Here is a 26,398-nt window from a genome sequence, read left to right on the forward strand (position 1 = left end):
TCACCAAAACCCCCTCTGTGTAACACATATGTATATACATGCATGTATAGAATTGGTTACTGAAAGCAAAAGAACAAAAACATTGTGAAAGTCAGCTGGATCCTCCAGAGAGAGGGATGCAAAATATGTATCCAATAAAGCTTTTCTGATGATACCCATAAATACAGAGCTGAAGTGCTGGCCCTGCTGTCCTCTCCAGTACCATTCCACCAGAAACGTGTAGCTCACGTCCTGAGTCATCCCCAAGGAGAGCAATAGATGTTATACGCTTGAAATAGTTTAATTTCTAACTGGCCCAAGCACAGATCATCCCTCCTTCATCAGGCAAGAGGAAGATGGAGAATTTTAATATCTTGTGGTGTGATCATGGGACCCCTGAGCCTTACTCAATGCAGTCAGTGCATTTTGCCAGTTTCATGCAAGAAACTGCAGGTGTGAGAGAAGTTGGGTTCCCTGATTGCACTGTAAGGACAGGAGGGTGATGGTGCTTGTGTAGAAAGTTGGACGTCTCTGGTTGCTCTGAGCTGCAGGACCTTGAGATCTCCATTTCAGCTGCAGGAGACCTTGTTTAAGCTCATCACTTTATAGCAAGGTACTCAAATGGTTTTATTTCCAGAGGCAGAGGTGATGAATCCCCACTTGAAGAAACAGTTCTGCAGGCAAATGCGTTCAGTGAGGACCCAACACTTTATTTATCCTGTAAGACATTAGCTTGCCTCATCCATTCCTTGCTTAGCACCAGTCTGTGTGTTTTATGTGTAGACTGAGGTAGGGAGCTCACAGGCTCTGCTGTCCCCTCCAAAAGAGTTATCCCAGCACAGGGAGAGGGGCTGGCTCCCCAGAACCTGCCACACACCGATGCCTCAGGCACGAATTGCCCTGGGAAGGAGATAAGTGACTGATGGCCGCTATTACAGGAGGAGATCTTTGGAACGCATCCAGCCTGCTCTTCGGTGGAGTCGAAGGGCAAGAAAAATCAGCCAGCCAGCCAGCTGCTGTGAGGTGGCTTTGCTTTGAACATAAACAAGAAATACATTTCCAGAGAGCGTGGAATCCACAAGCAAAAAGGACCGAAAAGGAAATCAGATGGCTGAATTACTAACTCATCAGAGGCCAGTAGGGACTGCGGTAATACAAGCTATATTATATCATCAATTTGTGTTGCACATTTGGAACAGCAACAATCATGTTGTTTTGAAATTAAGAGTAACCTGGAGGGGGCAAATAAACTAACTGTACCACATAGCCAAGCGAGAGAGAGAATTTGTATTTGGTGATAATCAATACTTGTGTATGTCTTCTAATTGAGTCAGCTGAGCCTTCCTCCGGGATGTGACAGTGACAACTGAACTCCTCTTCCCGTTTGATGGATTTTATTGTGCTGCAGCTGTAAATAAAGAATACATCAAAAATGGCTTTGGTTTGTCCTCAGTGCCTGAGCACCAACCCTGCTCGGTCCAGAGCATCCATCAGCCAGGCAGGATGGGGCCACCAATGCTGTTGGTTGGAGGACACAACTGAAGATAGGACCTGAGGACCTTTCCTAGAGCAGGGCCTCATCTCCCCAGCATTCATTTCCCTTGCAAACATGTAGAACAAGTATCTTCTAAAGAATAAAATGACCAATTCTGGTGGCTTTCTTAACAGTTTGGTCCTTGTCCTGTCTCCTAAAATAGTCTTTTAAAAATCCCTCGCTGCCAGAGGCACTGAGTGGGTTGGTTGATGAGCGTGACCCAGTGCCTCGGGAGCTGAAGTGCGTGTTGTTCCTGTTCAGTCTGAGGTCCTTGCTCCACCACGCACGTTTGCAACAGTCGCTGGATTCAGGACTGGGAAAGTGCTGATCGTGGGGACCCGGGGCTTTCGTCTGGCAGGTGTCCAGGCCAGACCACAAGCACCCTTGGCTTACGTCTCTGCATCTGGGCATTTCCTGACTTGTATTTCTTCCTCTGAGCCTCCGCTATGGCTGGAGGCACGTCCAGATGGAGCTGAAAGGCTTTCCTTTTCCCTCTTCAAATTGCTACTTGTGTTGCCGACTCAAGCTCTTCACTTGGTTTGTATTGGGGGATGAGTCAAAACCCCGGCCTATTCATATTTCACATCGTGTGCACATTAATTGGTGCTTTACATCCCAGGGACTTCCTAAGGAAGCACCAGTTTGGTCTCTTAACAATTTGACTACAATTCCATTTTTCCCCCCTTTATTCCTTCTTGTCATAGATAAGATTCATTTTTTTTTTTCCTGGACATGAATCTATTGCCTGAGGTTTCTCAAATCACTGCTCTGGGACACTGAAATCTTATCTCTGAGGCAGAACGGGAAAGGAAAAGTGGTACATGAGGGGAACTGTGACTCATGCAGGAACTGATATGATGAAGCAGGCGCAGCTATTATGGAGACCCAGAGGTGTTCAAAGACCTACTGGTGGAAAGGCAAAAGCCTGGGCTTTTCAGCCTTGAAAGGCTTCTGCTTATGGAAGCTTTGAGTGCGGGATGAGGATCAGGGACTGGTGAGCTCTCCACTAAGTCCCTTCCATGTCCACAGAGCAGCAGAGAGCTCGGCAGGACACAGCGCACAGCACATTTAAGCCAGATCAATAGAAGATCTGTTAAAACTTGAAACGGTGCTGCCTTATTCCCCCAAACAGAAACTTTAATGATTTATTTTTTTCCCCTGGAGGGGCTGAATCTGAATGAAGGAAAATGAGGAGAAAATGTGCCTGATTTCTCTGTTTGAATGAATGAGCTGAAGGAGGCACCTATGTGTCTGTCATCCTGAAAAGATCCTTGTTTCGATGGAGCCTTAATGGATTTTTCAAAAGACTCTCTGAATGCCTCGCCCAGCTCTATTGGAAACAGTTATGTTTTGAAGCTGGCACCTTGCCATGTCTATTTATGTCCAATATTGCCTTCAAAAATAGCATCACTTCTATCTTGTCTCAATATCCAGAGCAGTATTAGCACATAGGACAATGAGCTGGCCTTGCTGCCCCCATTCTAGGGAAAATGCTTCAGGGGAGCCCAGACCTGCTCCTCTCCTTGAGGATGGGTAAAATTCTCAAACTCTTCTTGCCACACAGATGGCATTTTAGACACCACAGAAGGGAGAAAAGACCTTTACACTAACAGGAGAGGAAAGTTTACAGCTCTCATGCTATTAAGTCCCTCGACATGGAGACTCCCCAGTGCCCCGAGGTTATCTGCTCCAGAGACCCTGTTAGACCGTGCTCTGTGTCTAACCTGATTTGCTCTTCCTGCAAGTTAAACCCGTGACATCTTGTCCTGTCTGCCACAGCTATGGAGAACAGAGCGTTCCCTTGCTCCTGAAGGTTATCTTTTAAAAGGCCATAAGGACTTAGTAGTTAATCTGGGGGAGAGACGAGGCTAACATCCCCCCACTGCTGTTTCTTTGGCTGTGTAAGGAGAGGGACCACAGTATAGAGCTGTAAGGCTCCGTGCCTTCCCATAGCAGATCTCATGGCAGACTCTTGCCTTATGTCTCCTTTCTGGAAGAACAGCTGTGCCTCCATTCCTTCCCCCTCGGATGTGCAGTCTGTGCCTCCTGCTGAAGCGCAGCACTTGGCTGTTGTCCCTGGTTCACGTTTCACCTCAGTATTTGGGGCCATTTCATCCAACTTGTCTAAATCATTTTGAATTCTAGCCTTGTCTCCAAAGTGTCCTTGCCATCCCTTCTTGATTGCTTTTGTCTGCATGCATAATAAACCTGCTCCTGCATCCCTCACCTGTGTCTTCGATGCAAACTCAGGGTGGAGCGGGAACCAGAGGGATGTGCAGCCCCACCATCCATACAGATGTGGAACCACTGGAAACAGCAGCTCCCCAGGGATCTGCCATCCTGTTGTGTGTGTGCATGGGGCCACAGCATTTTCACTGCGTGCTGTCTAACCAAGGAGCCCTGAAACCCAAAATTGCAGTAGGGATGCAGCACCATCACAGCATGTGGCAGAGAAGGTGGCAAGGCGAGCGGGCCCTTTCCCAGGAAGATCTCCCCTCCTCTGTGTCTAGTTGGCTGCAGGATGAGTAAGGTGCCCAGTCATGTCCGTACTTGTGAGAAATCCATTATCACAACCCATTTTTCCCTTTGAAGTATCCTGAGCACAGTGAGTGTGCAGCCTTGTCTTTCCCAGTGCCAAATTCTCCTTAATGAGGTTTATCCAGCTTTTCCAGCATGGCTTAACATTGTCCACCCAGGCCAGCCAGAAAGGATCCTTTATTTTGCTAACATAATTAATGGCCATAAGCTGTCCATGGTGTGCGGTGATAATGGTATTGATACTGTAATGCCCCGCAGACAGAGGTTGGGATTTAGAGAAAGTTTCATTCTGTGTGCAGCGTTAGCAATTTCCCCAGCTCCCTTCCTGAACAATTTCTCTTTCTATTTCACATCCTATGCTGGAATTATGCCTCCCGCTGTTTACATTAAAAATGCATTATACATGTGTTGAAAACATTGAGTTCTGTGTTGCTGGCAAGGAAGGAAGCTGTTATGTTTAAGAAGCACTCTCTTATATTATTATCACTTTTGTTTAATTTAGTAGGATTATTTTTCTCTAATTCCAAAACTGGGAAAAGACTCCTGTAAATATTCTTCCCACTAGCCAATTTCTTTATCATCCAAACCCACGTATAAGCTTGCTTATGAACTGCCACATCACCAAGTTAAAATGCTGATTTCCCTCTGTTAGCTTTCTCCTGTGCTTTGGATCAAAAATATACGAAGAAAAGGTAATGTCATTTAAAAGAGCTCTAAATGGCTTGCTGGAGCACAGGGGAGCCAGGATTTATGCTACCAACATAGCAGTGTCAGGCTGGGGAGATACTGAGGTTTCTAAACTCCTGAGAAGAGCCACCTGGTCTAGGAAAATGTGGGATTGAGCAACTCTGCACCTGTAGGGATGAGATGTTCAAATGCACCGCACCATCCTCTATAAATAAGCCTAGGGGGGATTTTGTCCGGGACTCACTACGGTCATATCTAAGCACCTTACTGTACAAACAGAATTTGGCAGGGCTGGGAGTTAAACCCATATCTCTCAGACCCAGAGCTTTAACTACATGGACATTTTTATTTTCAATAATAGAACTTGATCCAGGTAAATTAGAGGCCTAAAGGGAGGCAATAGGACAATAGGACATGGAGAGGAGAGGAGAGGAGAGGAGAGGAGAGGAGAGGAGAGGAGAGGAGAGGAGAGGAGAGGAGAGGAGAGGGGAAGGGAAGGGAAGGGAAGGGAAGGGAAGGGAAGGGAAGGGAAGGGAAGGGAAGGGAAGGGAAGGGAAGGGAAGGGAAGGGAAGGGAAGGGAAGGGAAGGGAAGGGAAGGGAAGGGAAGGGAAGGGAAGGGAAGGGAAGGGAAGGGAAGGGAAGGGAAGGGAAGGGAAGGGAAGAAGAGGAGAGGAGAGGAAGAGAAGAGAAGAGAAGAGAAGAGAAGAGAAGAGAAGAGAAGAGAAGAGAAGAGAAGAGAAGAGAAGAGAAGAAGAGGGGAAAGAGAGAGAGAGAAGGAAGGAAGGAACAGAAAATGTCCTGTGGCAGGTCCTGTGCCCACTTGGAGGTTCTGCATGTCAGGCCCAGGAGCTGTTTCATGTTGTACAGCACAGGGGGGTCCCAGGGGAATCCCACCCAGCTCGGAGTGCAGCAATAAGACACCAGAGTGCGAAGTTGAAGTCAAGAGTTACAGGATGAAAGATTAAGAAAAATAAATTTGTGGAGGAGAGTAGGGGAGATTCAGGCTGAGATGTAACACTGTAAGGAGCTTTGCCTAAAGGAAGGAAAGACATGATTTTCCTTAATTAGTGACTGACAAAAGTACCTCGTGGCCTTGAGATGTAAGAGAAAAAAAAGTCCATTTGCATAACTGAAAACCACTTTTTAGCAGGCTGAGGTTTGAGACCCGTGGTGTCAGTGAGCAGCACATCGCTGGGTGCCCAGCGAGGGGGTGCTCAGCACAGGGGGTGCTCAGCACAGGGGGTGCTCAGCAGGTCTCTGGCGTGGGCAGGAGGGGTTGCTGCAGGTGACCAGCGGATGCTGTCCATATTACTTGTGTTTGTTCCCGCAGCACTTTGCTGGCTTTAGGAAACAGACCTCTCAGGGGGGCGAGTGGCAGCTGTTCGACGGCAGCTGGTGGCAGCACATTGGGAGCCCAGTGGAGCCGTGTGCCTGCGCAGGTGAGTGGGGAGAGGAATGCCAAATATGGGTGAATGGCCCAGGAACGGGTCCCTTCCTCCCCGGGACAAAGGCAGGGCTTGGGGTGACTTACTTGAGCTAAGACCTCCAGTTTATCTCATTGTAAATGCAGCGTGCCAAACAGCACAAAGGCAATTAGAGAGCAGCATGGGTCGTTGGTGATCCCTCAGCCTTCAGGAATGCAATAACTTGTCTGTTAGATCTCCTTAAGCATTCGCCGAGTCACCGCTCTATCCTAGAGGGAAATAACCTTGTGCTGAACGGTTTGATTGTCTAGTACTAATATAACAGGAGAAAGCCTATTAAATCTTGTGCTGGAAGGGTCCTTTGGGTCTGCAATAGCTTTTCTCTTCCTTCTTCTCTTTTTCTCTTTCCTTTTTTTCTCATTTTCTCCCTTCCTTTCTCCTTCTTTCCCCTTCCTTCCCTTCCTCGCAGACCAGACACGAGCAACAGCAATGAAGGCAGGGAAAACTGTGTCTATATGAAATGAGATTACAAACCAGCTGGCAGCATTACCTGTGGCAATTTTGAGACCCATGCAACTGTAAAGCCATTGATTTGCCCTGCAAACAGTGATGACAGGAGGCATCTTCACCTCACAGTTGGACCTTGGTGCAGGGCACCCACAGTGATCCTTGCAGAGTAAGGAACGAGCAAGGCCATTGCATTGACCTGCTTACTGCAATACAAAGGCGAAATAGGCCACGGTACAAACTAATGCAATTGGTGCTGTGGAAACGCAAGCCACTGTGGAGAGCACAGATCATGCAGTAAGGTGGTGACCTTAGTGTAAAGGTGGCTTTTTGAAGAGGTGATGCTTTAAATCAACTAATCTTCTGGGTCCCTGACTGTTCATGAGTCTTTGCACATCTTCCAGAGCAGTGAGAGATGCCTGTTGACCCTCTGCAATTAGTACCGCTGGCTTAATCGACTTTGGAATTCTCCCCAGCTCCTTTGAGATGAATGGCTCCATCTGCTAATCCAGGGCAATGGCCTGAGATGCTGTTACAGCTGAGGTGAGAAGCAGACGAGAAGCAGACATGGGGGAAACCTCACACTCTTATCACAGCATGCGAGGGAGAGCTTTGTGGCTGCTGCTGAGGGCTGAGAGGCTCCTGAGAACATGCCATGGCCGTGGCCTGTGCCCGCATTGATCCCAGTCATCCAGCCCCCTCTGGCAGTGATGTGGGGAGCTAGAGCCCTCGTGGTGAGTGCAGCCCCCATGGGATGCTCGGCCGCAGCCGGCAGCGCTGGCAGCCCCATCTCCGCCAGCTCAGCCCATCTCACGAGCTACCGGGGCAGAGGCACTAGCGCTCGCTGCTCCGCCTGCGTAACTGCATTGTTCACGTCTCAGTGACTTGCTCAGGGTCTGGGCAGGCGCACGTGAGCTGAGCTGCGTTGGCTGCTGGAGCCTTGAGGGGAACCGGGGACATCCATGCATGTAAAGCCATCAGCTCCCGAGTGAAACCTCCGCCTGACCCAGTAATCATTGGCAAGGGTGAGCGGAGAAACCCCTCCTGACAGGCTTTGCCAACCTGGCTGTCTGCAAGGGACGCATTCAGAGACCTTAAAGACCCAACAGCTGGGCTCTGGCTTCAAATAAATTATTCTCCTGCCTTTGCTGTCATGAGGGGATGTGATGATGTCACTGTGGTGGCCACACTCCAGATGCTGAGTCTTGTTTCATCCCACGTAAATCCTGCTGATACGCTATGCCTCATATCCCCAAATGATGTTGTCCCAGCCCCTGGTTTGGGCAAAAGGGACAAGAACTCCCTGTATCTTGCCAAAGGCCTGAGATGCTGCTTGGATTTTTTGGGGTTGGCTTTGTGCCGGCTTTGAGCCTGCCCTCGCAGGAGGAGAGCTGCCAAGAGGACCGCCGGCCGCTCCTTCTGCAAATGCCACACATGCAGCCTGGCCAGGGCTGATGGAGGGGCAGCATGGCTGGGAGGAGATACTGAATCCAGCTGGTCAGTGGCACCCTTGGCATGGGCACAGCAACACCCCACCGAGTTGGCCTGTGCTGGCATCTGTGGCCCATGTTCCCTGTTATGGTGTCCCAGTGTTTCGGGGATCTCTGGTTTCCCTGGGCGCAGAAAGAGCTCAGCCTGGCCTCGAATGTTTCAGCTCTTGTCACTCAACGCCACAAACTGTGTTGGTGTATAGTGCCCACGCTGCCTGCCTCGCTTCTATAGGCTGTTCACCATATGTGCTCCTCCAGCAAGCCCAGGCTATGCCTGGGGCAACCAGAAGAAGCTCTTGGCTCTCACTCTGCTCTCTCCCTGAAATCAAGGGACTTTAAACTTCAAAAGCAGCAGGCTTGGGGCTGGCTGGGGAGGATCCGGTGGGAGCACATCCTGGGAGCAGGTTCTCTGGCTGCTGGAGGAGCCATAGGGCTTGTCCTGGTGCTGTTCTTTCAGGTGTGAGAGAAGCCTGGAGTGACCCTCAACAACTGTGTCTGCTCCAGCCCGCCCCACTGTAACACCCTTGAGCAGGGGCGCGATGGGGGATGCTCATCCCTGATTCCCCTTGAGGACTGAGCTAACCGACCACTGGATGTCATTATTGCTCCAAACAAATACGTTGAATAATCTATTCCAGACCTCCAACAAAAAAAGTGTCTTTTCAGTATGGAAAGCTCAAAACATGCTTCCTGAGGACACAAAACCGTTCACCTCTCCTCCTGCAGCTCTTCCGTTCCCTGGCACACCTCTGCATGCTGAGGGACCGGGTGCCGGGGGTTTGGCATGGGGAGGACACGATCCCCCGCGACCTCTCTGCCCTTCCCAGGAGCTCCTGCGCTACCTCTGCGACCACAGGGGTGACATCATGGCTGTTCCTGTAGCAATAGAAAAGGGCATGGCAATTCCAGAAGGATGACACTGGAGCAGGATGGAGCAGGAGGGGGACAGTCTCCCAGCAGAGTCCCATGGGTGCCCCTGACATGATAGCAGAGCTGGCGAGTCAGGGGCTTTTGACTGGTATCTGATCCAATAAATCAGGGGGGAAGAATTTTGTTCAGGTCCCCCTCTCTCCTCTCCTCTCCCATCACCTTTTGGCTGGGGACCACAGCTGTCTCACCAGACCTGAATTGAAATGTTCTGTCTGGTCTTAAAAGGCCTGCCCTTTGAAACCACGATGGAAAGTTTCATTTACAGAAGGGCAACATGTTCGCTCTGCCTCACTCCGCCAGGGATTTTCATTGCAGTTTTCCCAAATTCAGCCTGATTTCACTGATTATTTTACTTCTTGGGTTGTCTATTTACTGACCAATAAATATTTACTGAAAACAGTGTGCCCAGTTCAATGGGAGAGCCAATAGAAGGGGGGGGCTGGGGGTTCAGCTGTCCCCGAGCTGCTCGCAGGTCCTGTCCCAGCACTCCTGATGTACCTGTGCTGTCACGGCCTCCCATGAGCTCTGTCTTTACCAAACAGGGACAAACTTTTCCCAGCACACTGGGGCATCTTGGGCATCCCATTTGCTGCGTGTAGGATCAGCACTTTGCGGGGGAGTGGAGAGCAGCTGCAGAGGAGGACCAGAGTTAGCACCGCAGTGCAGCGGGGGGAGAAGGAGCGGACAATCCCTGGGGAAATCCTGGCACGATGCTTGCTGGGGAGAGCTTCCATATAGCCTCGCTGATCTGTACTCTTTCATCTTTATGTGTCTGCTTCTGACTTGCCCTATTTCAGTTACATCCCTTTCATTGGCTTTTCTTCTTCCACCACAGCCGTAAAACAAGCTGGGGAAACACCAGCTGCTGCAAGCCTGATGTTAAAGAAATAATCTTGAAAGAGCGGCGCTGGGTGCACGTGGGCTGTGCCTCATCTCTAGCACTGCCTTGGGTCCCACAAGCAGCTCTGGCCAGCGTCAGCATCTCCTGCTCTGGCTGCAAACCATTGCAAGGAGCCACAGCCCACGGGGAAAGAAAATAAATCCTTCTGCTCATCCTTAAGCTCTTGCAAAGCAGAGCTCGGGATAGGCCTCGGGTGTGTGGCGGCAGAAGAGGAGCCGTCTCACAGCCCTGGTAATAGCATTCTGCATGTGCCTGCGCTCCTTGCTTGTTTTGACTTGCGTGGGAATCTTTGCAATCAAAACGCTACGACAATTCCAATCACTGTTGATGGCTTTAGGCAGGTGTAATTCAAGCTCTGGCTGCAGATGGTTGTCATTTAAGTAACAAGGGAAGAGCCAAAATTCTGCATAAGACTAGGGGAGGCAAAGAGAAGAGCCTGAGGGGGACTTGTGGTAATAGAGAGCAGAGGATGCCAGCAGACTTATTCAGAGTTTCTCTGTTCACACAACTGGGTAACACCGACATGATTCCCTGCATCCCAGGCAGAGACGTGCTCAGCAAGCTGTGGTAGGCAGCACAATTATCCACTTATTTCGGTCCAAATCACGGGGAATGACTTGAGGACAACACAGAGGGAAGCCCTGCGCAAATCTCTTCTTGGTATTGTTACCAGCTCTAGGAATCCACAGGCTCTTAACCCTCTTATCTCTTCTCTTGCCGTTTTACTGCTTTGATTTCATCCCAGCCCAAGCAGCACTTGCTCTCAGCCCTCGAGGGCCAAGCTCAGCTGGGGTTCAAATGGCTGCAGCTCTTTTTGGTTGGTGGAGCAGAGCTTGCCCTTCAACAGGGCAGAATTTGTCCCTGTGGTGCTCACTTCGCAGCTGCTGCCTTGCCAAGGGTGGTATTCCTTGCAGTTGGCTGTGTACCCCGCGTGCCTCTGCTTTCCCTGCTTCTGACCCTGATTTCAATTTTCTGCATCTAAATGAAATTAATAGGTACTGCTGCTGCAGTGGGGAAAGTGGTGGGCAGCAAAAAAAGACCTTCAGTCCCACTTATTGTGGGCAAACTGAGCATGTTTTACCATTCTCAGTAACTCACGTCCCGATGCTGCAATGCTTCACCTTCTGCAGCAGCTGCTGTACATGGCCAAGAGGCACCAGCACCGCTACGGGATGTGTGTCCAGAATCACAGAATGATAGAAACATTTGGAAAAGACCTTTAAGATCATCGAGTCTAACCACCTTCATGGAAGGGAAACTGAGGATGGATGGAGATGAGCTCAGAAATCAGTTCTGGGCTGTTTCAGCTCTTGGATCATCCCATTGCAGAATAACTAAGTGGAGGGGAAAAGTCAATCTGTAAGTGCATAGTTAAGCCAGATCACGTGGAGAGATATTGGAAGAGTTTTGTGTCCAGAACTGTGGCACCATCCCATCCCTCACACAGCCTCTCCACCCGGGATCCTGCCCACGCTGCCATGCACGGATGCTGCCGCTCTCAAGTGAGGGACCAAGCGAAACACCTCCTGTGCTGGGAGGTCTGGAGCTGATGGAGGGATTTCCAGTCGCAGAAATGGCAAGGAATGTCACTCTGCTGTCCCTTGGAAGTGCCTGTGTGCATTGGTACAACCTCGCACTTGCGTGATTTGGAGCAGGACATCCAGCTCAACCAAACCACCCTCGGTGTCCCACTTGGTGCGAGGACAGCAGAGCTTTGTAGTCTTTTAATTTAGTCTTGTCTCAGCAAATGGCTGAGAAACTGAGAACCAAATTTTGAAGAGAAAGGAGATGAAAATTCAGAGGAAATTGCTGGTTTCCCACAGTGCTGACTCTGAGCTGTTTGATATTCTCTCTTTTTTAAGGTTTGCTTGTTTTAAAGCAACATTAATTGGAAAGATGCTGGAGTGTCAAATAGAAACCACTCCCTGAATAACCTCGCTAATGAGCATGTTATTAAAGCAGGGTTAGGAGCTCCCTAGAGGGCTCTCGCTGGATAGGATTAAATTAAAAAAAAAAAAATCATCTAAACTAGAGAGAAAATCTCTGTTAGTCTGCAGTGATGAATATAGAAAAGTCCAATGAAAAATGGCTTTGAAAGGTTTAAGCGTATGTCTTCCTATCTGGGACTAGACTTCTCTGTCCCTCCGGGCTGGCTCAGGCGGGGAAGAAGGTTTTAATGAAGCAGAAGGTGAAGTTGCAGCTCAGAGCCCTGCAGGCCAGGTGGTCACATCTCCAGGCTCCCGACGCTTTCCCGTGTGGTCAGCAGGGGCAGCCCCTGTGTGCCACCAGGATGGACAGTGTCTCTGCCCAAGCAACGTGGCTTGTAGGGTGCAGGAGACAGTGGAGATGGGGCTGCTGAGACCTTGTGTCGGGAGATGAGAGGGGGCCTGTCCTCTCTGCAAAACGTAGCTTTAATCCAAAAGATTTGCACTGACTCCGTTGCAGCATTTTCCAGACAAAGCCACGTGGTGTTCCGACCACCTCGATCCTTTGAGGTGGTGGCACCTCGGATTCCCTGTTCATCTGCCTCTCCCAGAGGTCTGGAGGCATCTGTGAGAACAAGGAGACCGTGGTATTTCTGGGACAGATGGGTCTGTGGGATGGGGTTACACGTCCTCCCGTGACAGCAGTGTGGGGGTGCTGGCCCTCACCCCATCTCCACACCCAGCCAGCAGCTCTGGTCACTGGGGCAGCTCTGGGCAGGGACAGGCAAGAAGAGGTTTTATTGTCCCCAGTCCCTTGGCTCCTGCTGGAAAGGCTATGGAAGGATTTAGGGCAGGAAAACTGTTCTGATACCATCTGAAGACAGGCATGAAATGCTTTAGCAAAGCTTCCCTGCAGGCAACAACGACTTCCAGAGCAATTCCAGCTTTTTTTCGTGGCTTGGCCTGCCTTCCCATGGGTGGTGGGCAGGTCAGCCCTGCCCCAGCCGCAGCGGGGGGCTGCCTGCGGGACTCATTTACTGCACCTGCAGCCAAGAAGCTTCACAGCTTAAGCCCATTGTTTGCCTGCATTGCCATGGAGTGTATTTTTAGGGGAAGCTTGGCTGCCTGAGCTGCTCCTGCCCAGATATTTGGGCTTTGCAGGCAGGAGCATCTCTTTGGAGAGGATTTTGTCCATGTGGAGAAGAAGGTGTATTGCCTGCCTTTGCAAAGCACCGGCTGACAGGCTGATGCAAAACATGCCAGCACCAAGCTGTGACTCTGTTTAAACAAAGAGAGGGAAAACACTATATTTTTATTTTCTCTGCTGCTGCGGTGAGTTGGGAATGTTTGTCCTTTCTTCTTGTTTGTTTTTTTCATTGCTTTTTCTTTGCCTGAGACGGGTATTTGGATTCTCTGTGCTCCCCAAACTCTTCCCCAGGCTGTCTCCAGCAATCAGACAGAGTGACAGCTCTGAAACTCTCCAAGTTAACAAGTTCAAGTGCTGATGATTAACTAGATTCACAAAGTTGATTGGGAAAAAATAGGGATATAAATAAATATTCCTGGAGATATTCCACCCCCTGTAGTCATGAACTTTGAATAATTGGAGGGAATTATGCTGAGTACTAATCAAAAGGGTTGTTTTTTTTTTTTTTTAATTTGCTAATTACTGCTGGGTTTCATCAGTGTCAGACTCTAATCATCTCAAGACATGTTAATTGACCCTTGGGAGTTGTTTATCTGATGCCGAAAGTTTTAGATGGGGTCATACAAAGAAGTGCAATCACTGAGGTTACTTCTTGCCTGCCACTCAGCCGGAGGGAAGAGTTAAGGAGACTTTGGGCCCCGAGGACGTGTGCGCTGCCCTTCCCATCGGCTGAGCTCCGGGATGGCTCCTGGTGGGCACCATGGCCTCCTCCATCCATTGGGGACCTTCTTGTTCCTTGCGCTTCAGTATCCTCTCTGCAGGCCTCATTTTTGTTACAGACACAGTTATGAACTTTGGCGGTCCACATCCACTGGGTGCTAATAGTGACATCCCTCCAGGATGTGACAATGCCATAATGCTGCTGCTTTCCGTGGTAAACTCTGCTGGGACAGGTTTGTGGTGCTCCAGGCTGAGGGTCCTGCTGTGCACAGGCATCGTTGTGGAAGGGGGTGTGCGAAGAGGAAGATTTCAGGGTGTTTCCTAAGCAAATTCAGATTCAGACCTTTAAATCCATACATTGCTTCCACCTCCTGAGAAGGCAGTGAGCAGCAGGAGGTGGGAATGGAGAGTCACACTGTGCCAGGCCATCGCTGGGACCGCAGGTGGCTTCAATCTGTCCCTGTGAGCATCTGCATGGTGCCCTCCTCCCCACAGAGACACGGCTGCCGAGATCCACGCTTCAGAGCTGCGTCACCCCTGCGAGATGTGTGTGTGCAGACCAGCATCTTCCCTAAGCCGTGTCATCTTTTTCCATTATTGGCCCAAAATTCACTTTCCAGGCAGTTTCACAGCCTGGCTGCCTCACCTATCTCACATTCTATTAATTAAACCAGAGGAGGTGGGAATTACTGGGATAAAAGGTGGGGCAGTATGGAGCAGTGAAGCACTGAGCAAAGGGCTGAGACTTGACCAAGTTTCTCAAGGACAGCTTTCAGGAATGACAATTTTTTCATCATATAATGTTTTAATTAATGACCTTGGTATAAAAATTAGCCTTATGCTAATGAAATGCTCTGGAGGTGCAATGCTGGGAAGTATCCTCAATACAGAAGCACGTAATGTCATACCAGAAAACCTGGGTGACTTCAACTTGAGTAGAAGAGACGTGATTAAATCTAAGAGTGCCGGCAGTGCAAGGTCACACATGTAAGGGCAGATGACGAGAACTTCTGCTACCAGCTGGGAACTGAGCAGCAGCTGAGGACAAATGCCTGAGTCACCTGTTTAATGACGGGTGACTACACTGCGGAGATGCAACCTGGCCCCGGGACAGGTCTGTTCTGCCCATCACGGTGTCACAGCAAGAAGTGGATGTACGTCAAAGTAGGAGGCAGAGGAATATTCCCAGGTGGTGTGTTACCCCCCTGGCTTCTGGGGACACCTCCAGGAGCTGTACCAGGCTCACAAAGAGGGCTAAAGCCTTGACATCAGTACCTCCAAGAGTGTGGTGTAATGGGGCAGTGGCCAGCTGTTGGAAATACTCAGAAATGCTCTGTTGGTGCTTTGTTAGTGATGTCTTGGCATGGCTGTGGTGGTGTTACCTTGAAGGGCTTCCTACTGATCTGGTTCTTTGGCATCGCCCCGTGGAAGGTGCAGAGCTGGTACAAAGCACCTCTGATGGGCGCCTGTACTGTGTGCATCCGTGGGAGGAGGAGACCTTAGGCAGGATCACGCTTCTGGAAGACAAGAAATGGTGTTTCTGATTTACAAACGCTTGCTGATGGGAGGTTGGGGAGCAGGGCCAAGGGGCCTTGTGAAAGCTGGGAGCTGGATTTGCCCCAACTCCCAAATGAGTCTTTAAAGTGCATCATTGTGAAGGATGGGGATTTGCCCCGTGCCTGGTGGGAGCAGAGGGCACAGCCAGGGATGCTGCCCAGGTGGGTTTGGAGACATGGAGGGGAGACCATCTCCCCTCCATCTTCTGGGCATCTCCTGGGGCTTCATCGCACGACCCCTCGCGATGGAGCAGCAGCCCTGGGGCTGAGCCCTGTGCATCCATTGGAGCCGCAACCTCCCGGTGACAGTGATGGAAGGACCCATGTTCCCATTCCTGACTGATAATATTTCACCACCTCTTTTGTACCCATTTTCATTTTGATTCCAGGATAATTTGTTTCAGTTTATGAAACGTGCCCTTTCTTTCATTGCGGAAAAACACAAACCCAACCGGGACATCTAGGTGTTATTGACTTAAGGCTTATATATGCGTGTGTTTTTATTTGATCATCTTCATTATTCTAATTTTCCCCTTACCATCCTCTTTTTCCTCTTTATTACATTACTGGCTGTTGGAGGCCCTTGGAATAGAAATAAACTTTCTAGGTAATATTTCTTAATAAAAACCATCATTTATTATTGTTTCTCCCTACTGGTAAATGCCAAGCTCCTTCTCTCATTTGTTATAAGCCTAGTTTAATATCTTTTTTGGCAAGGCTGGGATAGATGCCTGAATATGGTGGCACTTGTGCTGTACCCAGCCACAGGTGTGCTAACAGAGGTCAGGTCTCAGTCACTGACTGTGTGTCGCATGTGAAGATGTGGCAAGTCTTTGCTGCCACAGCAGGACATTAAGTGTGGAGGAGATTCTTTTAGGTTCCTGCATGTACCCTGTAGCGGTGAGAGGCTGATCCTGCTCCCCTTGCCAAGCTGCTGCTTGTTTAATCTCTGCTCAGGTCCTTCCCCACCCATTCACTTCAACAGTTCATCTGAAAGAAGAGCTAGAGGTGTCTCTGGAAGACACCTGACCTGTTGTTTACTATATCGCCATTTCAAGGAAAAGCCTTTTCTGTAAAATACACAAATAACTAATGACATTAATATAAACATATGCTTTAACTACTGTTTAAAGCTGTCACTGGGTTAAAAAAATACTGGTGCTGCATCCCAAATGCACAGTAATTAGGTGGCGAATCTCTTTATTACAGGGTGTCAATCAGGCGATGATGTAGCTGCGAGTGGAATTGCTTTGTGTCCCAATGATATTCCCAGCACGGAGCTGCAGGCTCTTGCCTCTCCACGATGCGTCTCGAGCTCTGTGTGCCTGTGCCCAGCACATCTGATTAAAAAGTGGCTGTAGGAAGGAGAATTGCCATCCCCACGCCAAGGCTGGGGAGCGGGGGTCAGGGCAACCTGGGTTAGTTCTGTAGAGTCAGGGCCTCTGGACCCGGTTGAGGTAAATTATTTGGGTTTTGGCCCAGAGGCTGCGGGGTTTGAGCTCCTCCATCAGTTGCTTTGGGAGACAGCTGCTCAGTTTTGTGTCTAAACACAGTAGTGAGCTTGTGCTTTCATTTGGAGATCTGCAACCCCATCGATCCTCCCTTGGCTGGGCTGGGAGCTGGAGAACAGCTGCCAACAGCTGAGCCTCTTGGAGTCGATGGGAGGGTGAGAAACGCAGGCATTTCCTCACCTGGCAAAGGGCTTTCGCTTCATTTTCTCCTGCTGCCACTGCTATCGGCTGCTGGGATCTTGTCTGCAGCTTTTGCAGGGAGAGAAATCCTCAGGGAGCGACATGGCACGCGTCCTCTGGGGTCACACGGCAGCAGGAACTGTGTGGCTGCAAGGAGTCTCTCCTTCTCCCACCCTTCCTGGGTGTTACCAAGGGTAAATCCCTTTCCTTTTCCTCTCCTAATCTCAGTCCTTCTCTCCTCCTGCTTCCCTGCCCCTCCACCTTTCATCTCCTTTTCCTTCTGATACCACCTTCCCATTGTCCATGCTCCGATATTGATGGGTCAGGCAATTTCTTGAGCAGAAAGAACTCAGGAGCTTCTGATCCAAACTTGGCCAAAGTCAGAGTTTGCTCTGTCATCCCCCCAAGCCAGATGGACAGAGTGGACTTTGTTTTACACAGATCTTTTGAGTAGGACCATAAATCCCACATCCTTGCTGCTTTGCGGGGATCTGAGGGACCAAGGATGTGGTTTTCTCCGTCTAAACTCCCTCTTTCCTCCACCTGTGTGGTGCTGCCGCTTCCCAGCAGGGCCTGTGTTTCAGCATCTCTTGGAGGACACGATAGCAAATCACTTTGGGAAGCGTTTGTGATAAAAAGTGCAATACAAACAGATAATATCATTGTACTCCACTATTAACAGGCTTAAATCCCAAGGATAGGGAGAAGTTCCTGTGGAGAGCAGAGCTATCTCTCGAACACTTCTGCTGCAATTTAAATGCACTCCCTAGCCTGGCAAGGCTAATTTCACAGCTCTTTTTCTCCGGGGAATATGTCTGGGTTTCTCCCTGCTGGAGGCCAGAGCCCTCCTTGCTGATTAGATTCAGCGTGGGGTTTTGGTTATCGCTCCCCATGGGTCCCAATGGAGCGTGTTGGAGGTGCCTACATACTGACCTGTCCGTGCATCCCCTTGGTGAGGACAGACCCTGGTGTGGCAACTTGTCTCCTTTTATTGGTCACCACTCAGCTCCTGGCACAAGGTGTCTTTGCAGGCACGTCCCCCTCCCCGGGGGAAAACAGCCCTGGGTTCCCACACAGGATTAATCCTGGGCTGTGGCAAAGTGTTGCTGTACAAGAAGGACACGCTGGATAGTGGCAACAACCCCACTGCTGCCAAATCGGGACAGCTGGGCAATCATCGCCTGTTTTTATTTATTGCTGCCACTATGGTCTTTGGCTGGTCCATATGGGGGAGTCTCAAAGGTGAGACAGGAGAGTCAGTAAAACAGAAAAGGAGAGAAGCACAAAAAGCAAAATCCTTTTCCCAGTTAAGCCAAACGTCCCACCCTTTCAGTTTGCATTGAGGGATGGAAATTGCTTTCTCTTGGCTGGAAAGGAGGTTTTTATATCCAGGTGTTGCTGGTGTGGATGGCGTCTGAAGAGCTACATTTTCATGCATTAGGTTTGGTTTCTGCTTTGAACGGTGACTCACTGAGCATCACCCCGGGTCCTCCTGGTGCTGCCTGTGGGGGCAGTGGGGGTGCTGGGGATGAAGGGTGGGTGCAGGGATGTCCTCGGCAGGAGGAATAGGAGTAATAAGTATTGAGGAGTTGTGCTACAGCGCCGTAGTACCGTTAGGAGAGCATCTCCAATCCCCACTGCTTGCTCTTCCACCAAGGCATGACTGGGCCCCAGCTCAGACACTGCTCAATTCTGACTGCTTTTAAGTCACTAAGTTTAAAGCCTTTCCTTTCATCATTTACAGTGGGGGCTTCTCCCCGACTCGGCATCACTTCCCTGCTCCTCTCTGTCTCAGACAAGGCAGGAAATGTATTTTCAATGTATTAATTAAAATGTTTTTGCAGCAGAACATCTGCATGGAGAGCGATAGATCACCAAAGTGTGTGCGCGCGTGTGCGTGCACGTTGCAGGCTTCCAGATAACGCATTGCTTTGCATAATTTATTCCAGCCAGCACAGCAATAATTTTCATAGCCTGTGATCTTCAAGTGTGCGATTATCAATCTGTGACCTGGCTCCACGTGACCCAAACGTTAGATTATTCCCAGATAAACCCATAGGAGATGCAGGATGTTTGGATCTCCATCACCTCCGGCTGAATGGGTTGTATGGGATGAGATCAACTGCTGTTTTGTTAGATCCCACCGTACCGAAGCGATGGGTCGTCTCAGATATTCATCAGTGTCTGTTATTTGGGGAGAGGTTGGCCTTTGCCAATGATGCTATTCGGTTTCCTGATTGTTCACCTTATATCGGTTTAGCTTGAAAGATAATAAGATGAGAAACAGCGACTTCCCAGTCAATGAAAGGAAACCTCAGAGGCTTTTTCCGTCTTGTGTCTGTCATACTTTGTTGATATTTTAGCTGCGGAGCGTTTGACAGCTGGTTGTAAAGCTCTTATTTCCTCCCTTAAGAGAATTAAATGAGGAACATTTAATTTATCCCACGGAGGTTTCCCCAGGTGACCCGTGGAACAGGTCCCTTCCTGTCAGCTGGACCAAAACTGGAGGAATTTTAAGCTTTCTCCACATGAGGGAGAAAAAAAGCAATAAAGTGATTTCATTACCTCTTCCCTTTCTTTTTTTCATCATCAAACCAACTCTGTGCTTTCCAGCATTGGTCCTACCTGCCCTGAGGACCACAAACCACCGCTGGCATCTGTAGGGCCAACCTGGCCCTGCCGGTGACGACCAGCATCTCCCGAGTGGAGATATTTGTGCAGGATTGCGCTGGGGCCCCTCCATCCCCAGGCACTGGTGCAACTGGGAGCGTTTCTCCTGCAATGGGCACGTGGTGCCCCCGTTTGGGGTGGGCAGACACAGAGCGGGGTGCCCGGCTACATCACCTACTGCATCCCAGCCCATTCAGTGGGTCAGGACGTTAACGGGCTAATGGTTAATGTCATTAACCAATATCAGGCGAAGGCTCCCTTAACTGTGCCAAGGGCAGGCGGCTGCTCAAAGCAGCACAATAATTATGTATAGCTCAAGTAATTATTTTTGTCACATCTTCCTGGCAGGAGAAGACCATTTGTGGGATGGGTTTAGCTACCTTCCGCAACACGCCTATGTCTTATTTATCCAGAACAATACACTCAGCGTGATTTTTCTGTCTCCTTTTTCCTTTTAATGTCGTTTCCAGCCCACACTGCTTTTAATTCGGTGCGGTAAATTGAGATTGGGAGGGGAAGCTACAGAAATGCTCTGAACTCCCATTCTCCTGGCAAAATATTTCCTTTTGGATCTGAACAGCAGGTCCTTCCTTTCCTAAGGGTCTTGTGAACCTCAGCAGATACAATTGCTATTTTGGATGGCTGTAGTCACTGCGTGGCCGGGTCTCATCATGGGATCTGCAGCTTTGCAGCCCTCCCGGTGGTTCCTTCCTTACCTGGGCACCTCTGAGTCAGCGGCCCCACATGCTGGGTTATTTTGAATGTCGTGTCAATAAAAGGGAAATAACCCCAACGCTGCCTCTGGAGTCCTGTTGCTGTGGGTTGATGTGGATGGAGGAGAGATGCTCCCCACGCTCTGATTTCAAGGAGATGAAGGACCCGGAGTTCTCTGCTCCTGGAATCCTGGGGAAAAGAAGATGCGCTGTGTGGCTCATTCTGAACCCATTTCCAAATCTCTTCCTGGATATGCTCGTGTTGTCCTGGATCTCTGGACAGCTGAGATGGGTGTCATTAATCCCAGATTTGGTGTGTTGGATAGCTGGATTCCCATCTGAATTTCTAGTTTGTCTACTGATTTCACCCATCTTGGGTTTCTTTATGCTTTTTAGAGCAGAAGGGTTTAAGTGGCCACAGCTGTGCCCTAACCAATCCTGTCTTGTAGCTTCACCTACACATCTCAGCTGTTGTCTCATTTCTCCCCATCTCCCTTTGTCCCACTCAACTGACTCTTAAACAGCGCAGGAACCAGTAGCCGGTCCCCATGGTGGCAGCCAGACTATTGAACTGCCATTTCCCCTTGTTGTGGACATCTTGAAAATGCAGCTTGAAGGTCCTGCTGAGGTTTCCCTGCCTGCGTTTAGCATCCCTCATCTGTCGTATCCGCTGTGGAGTTACACAGCCTTGAAAGACACACTGTTTTGCATGGGGACAACCTCCAAGACTGTTTAATACATGAGTGCTCACTCAAAGGTGTCCTTTCATTTACTGCTTTCACCATCAGCAATCTATAAAAGTTTAAGGTGCCTTAGGGAGTCGCTTGCTTTAACATATTTGCTTCAGTAATAGAGCGGCTGCTCCTGATGCAAACAGGCATCTCCCGGCCCCCTACTCGCCATGTCAGAGCATCCCCCATCCTCTCTGTCTTGGATTTCTCCCTCCTCCTTCCTCTTCCTCTGGGTCTACTTGCAAAGTGTTTGCTATAACTATTGAAATGGATATAGTAGCAGTTTGGGAAGAAGATGCTGCTTAAAGCTCTTTAATTTAAAGGATGCTAATTCACTCTGCTCCAGCCTCGGGTGAGTTATCCAGCTATGTGGAAGCCTTCTTTTTTCCAGGTGTCGAACGGGAGTATGATTTTCCTTGGTCAATATTTGAGACTTCGCTGAGCTCATGGCCCGCAGGGCATCCCACCAAGGAGGAGAGGGGGGTTCACGGGAGGCAGAGACACTTTGGGGCACCATCCCCATGGTGATGCTGCTGTGGGTGCTGCAGCCCTGGCTGGGGGTTCCCTGGAGCCAACCCCTTCTCCTGCAAATTCTCCCTTGTCTGTCCTGTTTGGGACAAGGCAGCAGCAGGAACCTGAGGCGGGGCTGCGTTTGGCAGCCAGCGATCGGTGTGAAGGCAGCTGCTGGGAATAATAATAATAAACTTGGCTACAGATCTCCATCCTACAGCCACTGCTGGCCTCCAGCAGGTCGGGTGCTCCGAGGGCTGTAGCTAACCCACGTGAAAAATTGGCTGGAGACCTCCCTGCAAGCCAGGTGCTGCCTGCAAGACAAGCTGGATAAATGGCTTTTCAAGCCAGAGGTGTGCAGCTCCAGTGAGAAGCTGCAGGGTAATTCACTGTGTTTAAAAGACGCCCCGCAAGCCACCATCCCAAATGATCCCTGTCCTGTGCTTGGGTGCACTCTGTTATCCCTCAGGCTGCTCCATGTGCCCCTGCGCAATTGCTCTGCAATCTCCCCCCGTGCGATATTGCGGGATATTCCACCGCATTAGCAAGTTGAACTTGTTTTTACTGCCCAATGTCTCTATATGCAATATTTCACTGTCTCGCTGGCTATTATCCTGGCGGCACAAAGTCCCATTGAAATTCATGGTGCAAGTCGCCCATTTGTTTCCTTTGAGCTTTGCAGGGTTGTTCTATGCAGCTTTATGCATATCATTTTTGCTATGCAAAGTGAGGGTAATGACTTTACCTGCTTTTTTTCAAAGCACTGAACAAAGCCTGTCCCCGTGCTGTAGACTGATTTTGGAGTATTTGTTCTAGGGTTTGGGAGGGATGAATCAGAGCTCTTAGAGAATGTGCAATCTGATGCTCTGTAAATAAAAAGAAAGCCATGCTGCGTCTACGTGTCTTGGAGGCAGGCGTGTGCTCCCTGTCAACCTTGCTTGCTAGGGATCAGTTTCAGGGATGGCTTTGGCAAAGCTGAGTAGCTTCATCTCAATGACAGCCCTGGAATAGCATTGCTTGGTTTGGCCAGTGCCGCTGACAAGCTGTGAACCAGCTCTGCCTTTTGAGGGACAGATGCGGTCCCTCGTGCATGACAAAGTGAGACTTCTCAAGCAAAGGGTCACTGGAGTCATCCTCAGATGGACACCAGGTGTGTAGGAGAACTGAAGGCACAGCAGCAAAGTGAAGGTTTTGCTGTGAAGACCTGCAGACACAGGTTGACTTGCCTCCATCACCACCCCAAAGGAGTCTAAACCTTGGGTACCAGCATCGTGCCTGTAATGTCTTAAGTGAGGCCCCCAAATCAGTGGCCACTTGTAAGAATTGGGGTCATCATGTCCATGCTTGGGTCTGTGCAGGGCCAAGGAAGGCAAAGACAAGTCTTTTCTCTCCATCCACTGGTGTTTGGAGGTGGCAAAGCACACAGGATGGATTTTGGAACGCATGGTTTGAAATGTGTGTTTTGTTGGGCCATGACCCGAACTGCAACTTGAAGGTTTGATGGCCGACTCCTTTGTTTGAAAGCACATACAAGCGCGGAGTTATTCATGAAAGACACTTGTGAATAGCACCAAACAACTGCACTGGAGAATTCATCATTCTCTTCATGGGCAATATGTGTATGGAAAGGGGAAAAAGACAAAAATCTTTAAATAGATTACTCATTGTGAATTATTCACTCTGTTTAGTGCTTGGAGGTCCTCAGGTGGAAGGTGCTATGTAATCTGCACTACAATGGCACCTCAGGGTATCCAAAGGGAACAAAAGAAACCGTCAGCAGTGGGATGAGTCCTCTGGGGCCTTTGTGAAGGACACCCAGCCTTTGCTGCACTGAACCCAAAGCTGTGGGATCCCTTATGCTCTACAGGGATGCAAGCATGACAGGGAGACAGCAATCAGCGTCAACGAGGAGGAACAGGACCAAATCAAGCCAATTTTTTAACTTTGGTGGTCAATCCAAGCAGCATGTGGTGTAGGGATGTCTCCACTTTGAGATGTGGTTGAGCAGTTGAGTGTCTCCACTTTGAGATGTGGTTGAGCAGTTGAGTGTCTGCATGGTAGCTCCACTGTCCTCATGGGCTGCCTTAGCTGCCAGGCCCAGCAAGGAAAGGCAGATCTAGAGATCAAACCAGTCCTGGATGTCTCCACCAGCTCCAGTTGGGAGGCCCTAGAAAGAGCAATTCACAATGCACAACCACTCTGCACCTGGGCTGTGGGCTGGCAGAAGTCCCTCGTCCCCACCACCGATACCTTTTGCTGCCCTAAGATTGACTTCTTCAGAGTTTCAAAGGCAAAGATGAAAAAGAAAATCAGAACAAATGGGAATCTATAAAAACATATCTAAGCTGCCAAGGCCACAGCAGATATGATTTGCAATGGATGAGGTATTAGCACCCTGAAAAATTGGGGTAATGATGTGCAGTAATATTTGTCATCACCAAGGCTGAGTATGTTAAACAAAAATGTCCTGAAATGCAGCTTCTGCTGGAGCTCGGTAACTCTTTCCCAGATGTAAATACTGTGGTTGTTTTCCAACCATTCTTTAAATACCATAAGGCCTTAGTCCACTTACAGCACTAACAGCCCATAAAATGTCATTTTTCGTTTTCTAATTAGTCTGGTGATTTTTAGATAGTATTTGACAACAACAGCAAAGAAGCATCTCAGGCTGTGAAAAAAATGTCCCTCGGATGGCGAGTCACCCGCAGCCACATTGGTGCATCCCCGGGAACCGCACGGCAGCATCCCCTGGTATTGCTGCATGGTGGCTCGGCAGTGGGGCAGATCTACTCACCCTCCAAGCTGGGAGACACCAGCCAGTCCTGTAGCGATGTGAAGGGGGATATAATAATAATAAAGGGGGATCCTCAAGGATCGTTCTCCCTTTTTGCTGGTGAGAGCTCCCTGCCATGGCACATTTTGCACATGCCTGGGGCAGGAGCCACAGGCACAGAGCCCTGGATGGAGCAACGCTGGTGGGACTTTCTCCCTCTCTGCATGGTGGGTCGTTGCTGTTATGGGTCTCACTGCGGGGGTGCAGGTGTTTATGATTTTTAAGACACTTGAAGCCATTGGTTTGGACGGGGAGAGAAATGGTGTTATTGAGCAAAGGACCCCAGACCTCCATCCCTCACCCCATGGGGTCCCATGAAGGTAGGGTGGGAACATCTGACTGTCACCCATGCTCTGCGCAGAGGCAGCCACGAGGTTGTCATGTTGCCACCTTTTCCTCCAGATTCCCATATTTTGGGGAGCTCTTTCCTCTCTGGGAGGACACCAGATTGTCACAATCACTGTGACACAAAGAGAATCCAGAGTCCAACCCTGCTGCTGTGGGCACTGCAGGGGGGACAACTCGGTCCCTGCCCTGGGCAAGGCCAGAAGGGATGTCACTCACCCAAGGTCACACTGCATTTCAGAGCCATCGATGCCCTTGTCTAATTTAACACCTTCCTGTTCTGCACAGACAAACGGAGCACTGCCCAGCCAGTGCTCCATCCTTCGACCAGCATTTCCCTCCCAGGTGATGCTACAAAAGGCAGCAAAAGAGCTCTCGTTCCTGTACCACCTCCACATTGCTGGGAGAAGCGGCCGATGTTTTATTAACCACCTCTCCCTCTCGTATGGCTTGTTAAACTGGGTTAGTACTGCTCGAACCTGCTGTGTCAGATGTCTTCTGCTGCTGGTCGAGGGGAAGGGCCTGCAGAGGCTCTCCTGACCCGAGACACCTTTCTCACAGCGCTCCTCCCGCCGTCTCACGTAAATAGATCAGTCATCCCAGCAACGCTACGTTCTTTTACTCCTTCCTCTCTTTAATAATATTATCAATGTCTGGTTTAGACTTTTACTAAATATAGGGCCACAGGCTGGGCTGGCGTCACTTCCTCCCAGACAAACTGGAACAGTTTGCTCAGAAGTGCTTCTTTTATTAATTTACCTTGGTTTGCAAAGTGGTTTGATTGAACCAAGTCTTTCCACACCTCCCAACTGCGCTGCTCTGGCAATTGGTAAGAATGACGCTGCTTTAAAGCCTGTCCTTGATCCGTGGGTGAGGCTGGAGGTTTGTGGGGGCTCCCTCTCCTGAAACAGCCCCATGGAGCTGGGCACTGCGTGCCAGGGGGCAGCAAATTCACCATGAGCCTTTTGCAAACCTTCCCTGTCCTCGCTGCTGATTTCCACGGGTGAAGACCTGCAATGGAGCACAGTGCCAGTGCCATCCCTGTCCCCTCCAGGCAAGTCCTCTTCCAGCTGCCAGGGGCCAGACGCATCTCCAGGGCTTGCAAAAACCTGCAGCATTCCTGGCTTCCTTGGGGACTGTGTGGCACCAAGGAGGGGACTGTGCCCTGCACCCCAGGACACCCTGTTCTTGGCACCGGGAGGGATGTGGCAGTGCCCCTTCCCTGTCCTGTGAGACGTGGCCACTCACCGGTACAAGCACTGGGCTCAAGAGCCTTCTCCAGCCAAGGCAGAGGAGGGATGTGACCTCTCATCTTCAGCCTCCCCAGGAAGACATATGACCCCAGAGCCACCCATGGCAGCCCCTTGCCTATTTTGTGTCCTTGCTTGCTCATTTATTAGTCCAAAGCAATTTTAATGAGAGCTCCTTGACTTCATGGCATCCCATGGGACATGGGAGAAATGGGACATCTCTGCTCCAGGGATGGAGGACTCTGGGCATGAGCCCAGGTGCTGGTGGAGAAGGGCACGGAGAAGGGGAAGAGAAGAACACCAGAGCAACCAGCTC

The sequence above is a fragment of the Nesoenas mayeri genome, assembly GCF_963082525.1.
Source record: "Nesoenas mayeri genome assembly, chromosome: 15".
Classification (NCBI taxonomy): Eukaryota; Metazoa; Chordata; class Aves; order Columbiformes; family Columbidae; genus Nesoenas; species Nesoenas mayeri.